Source organism: Rattus rattus, chromosome 11 (assembly GCF_011064425.1).
Source record: "Rattus rattus isolate New Zealand chromosome 11, Rrattus_CSIRO_v1, whole genome shotgun sequence".
NCBI lineage: Eukaryota > Metazoa > Chordata > Mammalia > Rodentia > Muridae > Rattus > Rattus rattus.
Window position 1 is genome coordinate 46,095,484 of NC_046164.1, and position 12,094 is coordinate 46,107,577.

At 35.7% G+C, this 12,094-nt stretch overlaps 1 pseudogene; it reads right to left on the reverse strand.

The window, feature by feature from the left end:
- Nucleotides 1-379: 379 nt before the first annotated feature.
- On the reverse strand, nucleotides 380-900 carry LOC116912581 (annotated as a pseudogene).
- Nucleotides 901-12,094: the final 11,194 nt, after the last annotated feature.

Consider the following 12,094-nt stretch of genomic DNA (forward strand, 5'->3'; position numbering starts at 1 on the left):
TGCAGAATGGAGATGCTGGCCAACTTTGGATCTGAGGCTCATAAGCAATAGCCCGGGTTTCTGAGAAGGACGAGGGTAGGGAAGGAAGGAGGGACAGTGTAGTTCTGTCATACAGCCAGCTGGAGGCCAGAGCTGCCTGCATCCCAGCCCGAGGCAAAGAAACTAGCTCCTAGGGGCTCACCAAGTACAAAAGTTTATCACTTTACAGCAGTTGAAATACTGACATCAATATTAAAATAAAAGCAAGTTTTACTCAATAATCAAAAATACAAAAGGCTGAATATGCCAGTGGCCGAAATGGAAAATGGCATCCGCTCAACCCTCCCAGGCTACTAGTAACTGTATGGAGCGAGTTAGATCTGCCAAAGGTTGTAAACAAGTTTTTGCCAAGCCAATCCCTTCCTCGTCATGGAGCCCAGGGCCGCTGCTTATGAGGGGGCAAACGTCTTCGCTTGTGCTCGAACCCTTTTCTCATATTCCACTCTGTTTTGGCAGTAAATTGTATAGGCCTCTGCTTGAGCTGGGTCTTGAGTATTTGGTTGATTTAGAAGTTCTTGTATTCCTAATAAGATCTGTTTGACCGTGATAGCTGGCCACCAGTCCTTGTCTTCCTCCAGGATGGACAGCCACACTGTGCAGAAAGATACATGTTTGAATGAAACAGTGGTGTCTCAAATTTACATTTTGGTGGTGAGGACGGATAGTCATTAAAAGCATCCATAGCTTGAACAAGCCTCCTTCCCACGGAGTCCCCTTCTTTCCAGGAATAGCGCACTCCCAGTTCATCAGGTTTATGGTGCCATCAGAGTTCTTTGTTGGGACAGCCACAAAGCCAAAAGGGTGGTCCTTCCTCCAGGCTTTCCTCTCCTGCGCCAGTTGACTGAGGGCAATCCACGTCATATTTAAATTCCCTGGGCGACAGCTGCTCAGACCTTCGCGGAGGCAGAGGCAGCGGTGTTCCTTTCTATTCTTCTTAAACACATGGGATTGAGACTCATTTGGTGAGATTAGCAAATCAGCACTTTTTTAGCTGTGCAATTTTTGGATAACTCATTGCATTCTTTATTCTATTCTTAAAATATGGAGGGATGATATACAGTGAATAACATTGGTATAAATATAAAAAAAATTATGACAATGAGTAAATATAAGTTATTTATATGTCAGTGTAAATTTCAATGATAATGATGTGAATTTAAAATGGAGAAAACAAATAAATATAATTACTGAGTTTTTATACATGAACACATTCAAATGTTACCCACTCTTCTTCAAAAGAAAAGGATTGATTATTGAAAAACATCAAAATTAGGCATAAAGAACCCTCTGTAGCGATATTGATCAGTGTCGTTCAGGAGACTGCCAATACATTATCGACTATGGTTACTGACAGCCAGAAGTGAAGAGTAAATTTACATTGTTGAATATACCATGTGCTTCAGACACAGATGGCACCTTGGCTAGAAATGAGCAGAAAGCTTCCTCTCTGAGAAGTAGCTTCTACAGTACCAGAGGCAGGTTTCTAAAAGAGACAAGCAAGCAGCTGTCTTACCCTCTATGTGGCCTATAGACCATATCAATGACAATTATGTCATGAAAATACTTAATGTCCAATAGTGACACTTATACAAACAGCTCTATAATTTAGAACAAGGCTTCCTCAGAAGACAAAAATCATGTCTTTGCCTGGAAACTTTACTAAATTAGGGTAATCCCTAATTGCAGACTCACTATTTGTCCTTACAACAACAGATAACTAGTATACACACCTCCACAAGGAGAATTTGCTTTGGAAAAGATGGAGAGAACAGCAATATATAATTAATAAAACAATCAAAATGCAGTTTTGGAGACCAATCCCAACTGATACAAGTACAATACATCTCCTACATTCATGGCTCAGGAATCATTGTGATGAAGGGACAGAAAGATTCTAAGTGCTGGAGGGTCATTGTGCTGTGGAATTATATCTCCTCAAAGTGTCAGAAGCTACACTGATAACTTACCACAAGCACAAGCCAATCAAGCATAAGAGCTCATATATGTTCATGTATATAACAGCAAGTAATAATAAAAAATGACCCATGAATGTAAAAAAGAGCAGAGTAAATAAGGCATGGTTGAACAAAGGAAAGGGAAAAGAAAAGTCATGTAATTATAATCTCAAAACTTTATGTATGGTAAAGAAATAAGATCTGGTTAAAGGATATATGTAGAGGGCATTTGATAAATGAGAGAAAAATAAGATCAAAGCATCCTATTTTCATAATTTAAAATGTCTTCATAAACTCATTTATTTGCACATTAATATACACTTACCAATATGATAAAAAGTAAAATAAAAGACAGTGAAAACAAAAAATAAACACTCCAGAAATAAGCATAAAACCGAAATAATTTTCCATTTGATGGTAAGTTTAATGATTAGAAGTAACTCAGGGCACTTGTGTTTCCATAAGTCTTCTTCTTATCATTCTATTGTCCAATATTTCTTAATGATACTTTTAAACATTTCTCTTACTTTTTACATCTCTTCTCATGTTTGCAGTTTAAGTCACAAAGCTAAACATTTGGGCTTTTTTGGTGTACTTTTCCTAGATACTCATTTTTATTGATTAAACATTGAAATCCATATTTTTGGTTAAATGTGTTTTTATCTATCAAGATATGTAAGCTGTGGATGATCCAAGGGGCCTGTACACTGACTTGAGACCATTTTAATAAAAGCACACACCTTACAAACAAGCAAACAAAATCTCATGAAGAGAAATAAAAAAGCAAGAAATACGGCTCTTGTATAAAGGGTCAACTTTTGTATTTCTTACCCTACAGTTTCCATATTCTGGATTTATAGAACTACACACATATATGACTTCCAGCAGTGGAGATAGTTAGTATCTACCTGAGTAAAAATATAACAAAGTAAAGCATGGTGGTGCGGTCCTTCAATAACAGCCCTCTGCAGGGAAAATCATATCAATTTGTATGGTTTCCAGGCAAGCATGGGCTACATGTTAAATCCCACTGTCAAAAATATATAAATAAATAAGGATATAACTGTAAAACCCACATTGTTACTATTTTTAACCAGTACATAACACATATATGTTGACAGAATATTCTTATAGTCCTACTTTTTAGCTCCAACCCAACTTGCCCTGTATAGGGTTCTTTTTAACTAATATAAGTCACTCCATTTTTTAAAGTTGTAGAATTTTAGAGTTTATGTGATATAATTATTCGCTTCAAAACACGTATACTTATACTTTGAATTTCAGAATTAATTAGATTGTCAGTTTAGTTCTCAATGACACACCACATTTCAGTATTTTTGAAACAGTATTCTGGTTCCATTTCATTTCGATGATCTTTATAGAACATAAGTAACCACTTCTAGAAAACTTTCTAAGTGACAGTATTCTTTATGTCTAACATGACTAAACTAATGCACCCTAGAATGTGTGTCATCATTGTTGGGGGATTCATTTTCAAAGAGGCACTTGAATGTTTTATTACAAATGTTGGATCTTTTGTTTTATACCTTTGTCATTCAGTCATAAATATTAAGTTTATTATTTTATCATTTAGTAATAAATGTCAAGTTTAAAATCAAAACAATAGATTGTTTCTTCAATTTATTGTCTCTGTACTATCTGTTTAGAAAATTAAAGACTTAAAATAAGGAATTATTTAGAGCAAAAATTTTCTTTGGCTAAGATTATGTGGCTAATGTTGTCTAACAGTGGGATTCTGGAGAGCTATTTTATAAGATTGAATTTGCTGGTAGATAAGCTGGTCCAGTAGAGCATTGTCACTAATCAGACAGTTTTAGCATCATTACCATTAAACAAGGATGTCCCTAGATCTCACCTTTGAAATAGATTCACTTGGAAGTGATAGAATACGAGCAATAGGGGTTGGGGATATAGCTCAGCGGTAGTCGCTTGCCTAGCGAGCGCAAGGCCCTGGGTTTGGTCCCCAGCTCCAAAAAAAAAAAAAAAAAAAAAAAAGAATATGAGCAATAGCAAGCACGGATATTGTTCTATTTTCTGACATATTAGACATATTTTCAATATATCATTTTCATTAAGTCAGAGCAAATAGTTCAAATCTCTTTCAAAGGTGGATTTGCTAATCCTCTTCAATGAAGAATCCTACAGATCAATATTCTTATGAATAGAAAATCATATTTTCTTAAATTTTTCTTAAATCTCATATTTATTAAATTCCATAAATTTTTGAGGTGCTTAGAATAAAGATTGAAAACTTATCAAATTAATGATAACCATTATCATTATAAGTATATCTGTCTTACATAGGGTTTTCATTGGTGTGGACAGATATCATAACCAAGGCAACTCTTATAAAGAACAATGTTTATTTGTGGCTGGTTTACAGGGTCTGAGGTTCTGTCCATTACCATCGTGGTGGGAAATATGACAATGTCTAGGCAGGCATGGAAGTGGAGGAACTGAGAGTCTTACATCTTTTTTTTTTTTTTTGGATCTTTTTTTTTTTTGGACCTGGGGACCGAACCCAGGGCCTTGCGTTTCCTAGGCAAGCGCTCTACCACTGAGCTAAATCCCCAACCCCCTTACATCTTTTTTGGAAGCAAAACAGGAGAAGACTGGCCTCCAGGCAAAAAGGAAGAGGGTGTCAACAAGGACACACCTACTCCAACAAGGTCACACACATTAATAGTGCCACTTCCTAAGTCAAGCATATTCAAACCACCACAAAATCCGACGTGGTGGTAGAGTTCATGCCATCCAAATAGAAAGGTGTTTTCCTAGATATTTTCTAAATATCCACCAGGAATTGTTCTTAGTTTCCATACCTATTATCATGTCACCACCACTAAACCTCTAAAAACATGATTCAGAATAGTGATCTTTGCTTCCTTGGGAACATGAAGATAAATGTTAAACTTTGAACCCCTCCATTTCTGGGGGGACAATTCATTCAGTAGCACTTTTGACTGAATTAGACTAACTCAGGTAAATCTCAGGCATCAGTTTGCAACACCTAGATTTTTTTCATTTAAAGAAAATAATGTTAGAGACAAGATGATAACCATCTATGCAGGTTCTATTATATGTTTACAGGCTATGCATGGAGACACCTGTATTTAATATAAACACTTGTAATGCAGAGCTATGAAGATCTTTGTGATTTCAAAGCCAACTTTGTCCATATAGAAAGTTCAAGTACAGACATGTCTACATAAAGATATGTATGTCTCAAAAATGTTTGATTCACTGATTGAATAAATAAATAAATAAGTAAACAAATAACTGTGGATTTGATCCTCATTTGAGCAACACCTGCATTCAATACTAAGTTATCACTGAGATTTTTCAGTTTTGCTCTGTAATTAAAGGTCTTTTGTCTCCAATATTTTTGATTGTACATAAAATTCTTTATAATTTAAAACTTATACATACAGCCACCAACCCTAGACAATATTGCAAAAACCAACAAGTAGATGCTGACAAGAGCCTGATAAAGCTGTCTCCTGAGAGGCTCTGAGAGAGTATGATAAATACAGAGATGAGTGATAGCAGAAAACCATTGAACTGAGAACAGGGTTCCCATTGGAGGAGTTAGAGAAAGGATTGAAGGAGTTGAAGGGGCTTGCAACCCTATAAGAAAAACAATACCAACCAACCACAGCTCACAGAAACTAAACTACTACCCAAAGAGTACACATAGACAGACCCATGGCTCCAGATGTAGCAGAAGATGGCCTTGTCGGGTACCAATGGGAGGAAAAGCCCTTGGTCCTGCCAAGGTTGGACCACTTGTGTAGGGGAATGTCAGGGCTGGGAATGGGGAAGAGGTGGGTGGTTGGGGAGGGGGGATATCCCCATAGAAGAAGAGGAAGGGTATGCGATAGGGGATTTATGGATAGCAAACCAAAAAAGGGAATAACATTTGAAATTTAAATTTAAAAAATCCAATAGGAAAAAGAAACACAAAAAACTTTCATTTTTCCACATATTACAATCCTACATTAATACTCCTTAGATTTTATACTTATTGGTAATAAGAGTAATAGTCTAACCCCCTTAAAGAATTGCTACAGAGATCCCCTCTAATTTTGCCAAATTATGTATTAGACTACAGGTAAAAATGTATGTCCATACATTTATTTTATGTCCCTCAGTGCTTTGCACATTAAAATTCAGTTTCCTCCTGAAATCAGTTAAATGATTTTTACAATTACAAGTGATAGTGCCTTTGTTATGAATGCATACTGGGCACTTTGGTCACCTTTTGATTCTAGCTGCCTCCTAACAATCTTCATCCTAATGTAGAAACTCTTGAAAGACTAGAGTCTTCAGCACTGCTGTTTCTCACGTCTCTGTCTCTACAAGTATCTTTTGTCCTCAGCCTTTTCAGAATTTTAACAAAGGTCATCATTCTTTTCTTGTGTTTAATATAATAGATGTGTTTTGATTTTCATCAAATTTGAATTCTTTATCACATTTGTACTGTTGATCCTTCCTTTATGAATTTCTGTCCCATGTCTTGAATGAAATCATCATTGCATTGTGACTAAGTTCTCACTTCTCTGAGGGAATCCTTTTCTTTTGACTATCTCTTTTGATTAAATATCATTCTTTTTGTAATCCACATTGTCTGTATTTAATCTCATACCTAAAATTGATGCCACCATGTTGATAAGAATTAATGTCTCCCTCAAGATTTTTCTCCAGAGTTTCTGAAATATTTATGTCCCTCAAGTGCATGTACAAAATATTTCCAAAGACTAATGCCTATGTTTGCAGCAGCAAGTTCTCTATGCTTGCGGTTACATTTTTATCATTCTTTTTAATAAAAGATTTTCTTTTTTGCTCGCAAAAATTAACCATGTATATATAAGAGGTAGAATAGTTACTTTTACACACTGTTACAGATATGTAATAAAATAACTTATGGAGTGGAAAAATTCATTTTTACCTCAGTGTGAAGTTAAGAAGAACTTAATTCACACTGTAACATAGAAAGCTTCATAGAGTGGTTCTGTTCATGACTATGGGAACATGAAGCAACCATAGTCCATATTAGGGATGACCAGGCATCAATATCAGACATTGGTGGAAATAACGTCTGAAGTCTACCTGCAGTTGCCTGTTTTCAACAGCCAGCTTCTACATCCTAAAGGCTCTACAAGTTTCAAAATAGTACTACAAACTGCAGACCGAAAATTAGATACACAGAACATATGAAACTCAAGAAGGATGACCAAAATGTGGATGCTTCACTCCTTCTTTAAAAGGGGAACAAGAATACCCTAAGGAGGGAATAGGGAGGCAAAGTTTAAAACAGAGGCTGAAGGAACGCCCATTCAGAGCCTGCCTCACATGTGGCCCATACATATACAGCCACCAAACTAGATAAGATGAATGAAGCAAAGAAGTGCAGGCTGACAGGAACCGGATGTAGATCTCTCCTGGGAGACACAGTCAGGATATAGCAAATACATAGACGAATGCCAGCAGTAAACCACTGAACTGAGAACGGGACCCCACGTTGAAAGAATCAGAGAAAGGACTGAACGAGCTTGAAGGGGCTTGAGGCCCCATATAAACAACAATGCCAACCAACCAGACCTTCCACGGACTAAGCCACTACCCAAAGACTACACTTGTACTGACCCTGGGCTCCAACTGCTTAGGTAGCAATGAATAGCCTAGTAAGGGCACCAGTGGAAGGGGAAGCCCTTGGTCCTGCCAAGGCTGGATCCCCAATGAACAGGTTTCTTGGGGGAAGGGCGGTAATGGGGGTAAGTTTGGGAGGGGAACACCCACATAGAAGGAGAGGGGGTAGGGGCTAGGTGGATGTTTGCTTAGAAACCGGGAAAAGGAATAACCTTTGAAATGTAAATAAGAAATACGCAATTTAATAATGATGGAAAAAAATTAGGCATTTGAACTTGCCAAGGACATTTCCTATTCAAATTATAACAATTAATTAAGTTGATCTTAACATATTTTTATAAGAATCATATATTATCTGAACCAAAACATTTAGCTATCTTAGCTATAAGATTATAATTTTTAAGTCAAATATCATCTAGGACATCATGTATTGCAGCCACAGTTCGTTATGAACCAAAACTTCTGTTTGTATGTCTTGAATGTTTCTACAAAACTATGTTAATTCTAATAAACTCAACAATGAAATTTCTGTACTTCTCCTTGTACAGAGACTTTATTTCATGATTAAAGAAAAGGTTATCCTCATCATCTTATTATTGATCAGTTGGATTTTCATGTGTGTGTTTGTGTGTGTGTGTGTGTGTGTGTGTGTGTGAGAGAGAGAGAGAGAGAGAGAGAGAGAGAGAGAGGGAGAGGCCAAAGAGGCAGAGACAGAGACGACAGAGACAGAGGCAGAGACACATACAGTGATCGAGAAAGAGAGAAAGAGAGAAACCTATCCAGGCTTCAGATTCCTTTCACATACATGTGTATTAGATAGTTATCAATATTATTAATATACTCAAACATTAAAATGAAGTTTCTGGGGCTTATAATAATATGGATTCATTGAAGTTACATGTTTTTGTTGCCACTACACCTACTAATTTTTTAAATGCCAACCTAGCTGAGAAGAAATACTATTCAAGTGATAACTTGAAATAGTATGTCTTTGTGCGCTAAATTCTTATCTTGGTGAGTCATGTACTTTGTGATTGTGAATGATTTTAATATGGTTTGCCACATATAGAGCTTCATCCATGACAATTAATCATACTCTGTGGCATGCAAAATTCAATGTAACCTTTGATGACACATGCTTTTTTGGGGCCCCTTTTCTTAGTGCACTTATGAATTTGACAATTCCAAAGGTGACACAACTCTGGTTTCTCCCCTTATGTGACTAAATGGGTTTGTTTTGTTGTTGCTAATTATTTTATTGTTATTGTAAAACACTATGGATATGAAAGATTTACAGAAGAAAAGGTTCATTTTGTGCTTACAGTTAGTTTCAGACTCATGACTACATTTCCATCACAGTAGTGAAGTGTTTCAGTAGGAGTGAGTTATGTTGACAAGAACAGCTGATGACTCATATCTACAACTTCCAACAAGAAAGGGCAAGCGCCTTGGGAATGATAGATTTGTGAAACATCAAAATGTACTTACAGTGACACACTTCCTCCGGGAAGCCACACATCTATAGTCTCTCTCAAACAATCAAGAACTGAAACCAAGTATTCAAATGCCTGAGACTTATGGGGAACATCTCACTCAAACCACCAGAGTTTACAATTGCAAATGAAGTCATGGTCTTCTAATACTCTTGGGCAACCCAATTGAGAATGATAGAGGAGTTGGGGAAACTGAATGACAAGTCCTTATCATTGGTAATTTTTTAAAATATTTTTATGGAAAGACGTCCCTGGGGACATCTGGGGACCTTTGGGTTCATTCTGGTAACAGAATATTCTTGAGAAATAGCAAATAAGAAAACTAGGCCCATTTGATACCTTTAAAAAGGAACTTTCCAACAAGCTAAATGTGTTTAGATGAGATACTAGAAGATCGGATGTGATTATAGCTCTTGTGGATAATTTCACTTCTTCCTGAGCAAAAGGAGGCAAAGACCTGTGCAGAACCCTGACTCACTGTGAACTTATTTGAGTGTGCTATCCTATCCCAAAAATATATGTTGCTTACTCTGAATGAAATAGCTTTAAGTGGCTGGGGATTTGGTATGCTGTTATTTGAAATGAGGTCACAAGAATGACAGGCATAAGGGGACTGGTGAACTAATAAAGGGATGAAAAGATGTCTATCTATAAACAAGAATGAGAGCCCAGGATCAAGTTGGTCAAAACCTGATCTTCAACAACATAGCCTTAAAAGTATCAGACATAAATTCTTCAAAATTGCCATGAATTCTTTGGTATTTTTATTCATATAACTATGATATTATAGAAGCAGGTGAATAGTGTGTTTGTAGTATAAAATACCTGCAATGTAATGCTTTGTTGCACAATAGTAGAAAATCAATTCATGTGTTTTATATGATATTATGAAACGCCATTTTCCTATTGACATTAAATCTACTCCACTTATAGTTAACAAGAAAGTCAAATACCTGAAATCATTCCATAGACACACTTTATAACAGAAAACATATCCATGAAATGACAGAAGTCCAAGTAAATCCTATGTTAGGATTTGGGTAAGACCATATGGGTATCTCCTTAGGACAAACTCTACAGTACAAACAAGGTTGCCATGTATGCATGTATTATTTTTATTTATTTCCTCAAGATATTCAGGTCACACTCTTGTTTCAATGAGACTATCTTCCCTGTGTTAATGATATCATGCTGAGGAGAGAGAAAGTAATCATGCAAAGTCTCTCTACCCCAAGAAGAATTAAATGGGCAACCTGCATTTATCTCCTTTCCCCCCACAAAATACCTTGAAGCGACTGGATGGAGAGCTTAGCTTAGCCTAAGTGAAGAGTGACAGTTCTCTCCTTCTGCAGGAAAAGGATAATCAGCTTCATTAATCCATTCAGACCTCTAGGGTATCATTTATTAAATTGCTCCCAATGTGCCTTATTCACTCCCAGGAAATAATTTACATACTAGGGAAATTTGATTCACTATCAAGCATATCCCATTTTAAACAATTCTCATTTTCATTCCTTGGTAGAAGGTAATAACTTATGCAAAATATGTGCAGGCATAGATTATGCCATGCTGGGAAATTATTTAAGTATTGCTTTCAGCGTACCAATATCCCAGGAAAATATCTGCAATATACAATTCAATGAATTTAATGAGAATTTTCTTCCCTAAGTTTTTCTTGCCTTATCTGCCCTTCCTTTAAAAGAGAATTGAAAGTAATTTTAGGTAAAATGGTGAGAAATGGCAGTGTAAGCTCAATTTCAAGCAAAAAATGAAACTCAAGAGTATAAGTTTTTTATGTGTCTCTACCTTTAAAAAGAATCATAACTAAACTGAACACTGTATTGTATAAGCAGCTCTCAAAACAGCTCGTTTCTCATTTTAAAAATGTTGCTTACCCCCAAGCTGAGACAATATCAAACTTATTAATGTATGAAATCAACTTAATCTTATGTTTCATCAATAATATCATGTTTGGGTGGATTAAGATTATACCATTTTGTACAACAAGATATTTATAGGATTGCTACCATGTATTTTCATTATAGAATTCATTGAAATAATCATTTGTTATTGCTATTACTATAACAATTAAAGATGAAGAAGCTGAGGTGTATTGACTAAATAAATCCCAAATTGGTAATGGATCATTAAGTATTAACTAAGACTCATTTCATGTTTTTTTGTAATTTAAAAACAATGTAAATATTTTACTCTTGCAGAGGCATTTACTAAAATCCATGCTGTACAGATCAAATATTTGTTACATAAAAAGACACTTAAATTGCCAAACAAATATATTCACTTTGTTTCTTGATAATGAATGATTGCTAATGAGAAAAATTAGATGTTTCAGAACTCCCAATAACCAGGTTTTTGTCTCTGTATCTTAGTTATGTTATATGAAAATAACTTGATGAAGCTTATACAACCCTCTGTCTAACAAATATCAAATATTTATCATTTAGTACAAAATTTGACTGTAAATATGTCAAGGTAAAAATGTATTTATAATCTGTCCTTCCCAAGAATATCATATTGCATAATTGTCATTGGGTACCAATTTTATTAGTCAATAAGATATGTTAAATCAAACATACTGAATATTCACCCAACACTTTAAATATAATTCATCTATGCTTTCAAATATTGCTTTATCCACATACAAAATCTAAGCTAGAGTAATCAGTGTGGTGAGCACCTGTAGATTGAATGTCATGTCCCTCAAAACAGCATTTTCAACTTGTGACACAGAATCTTTTGATCAAATTAATAAAGACTGAACATCAGTCTCCATCTGTAGCCTCAGAGCAGCAGTTTCTCCAGTGTATGAAGCTTGCAGGACTTCCCTGCTGCAATCAGTGATGTATTTAAATCTTAAATTTTATAATGTGTAAGAATGTAAGCATTGGAGAACTGTATTAGTACAAGGAGAAAATA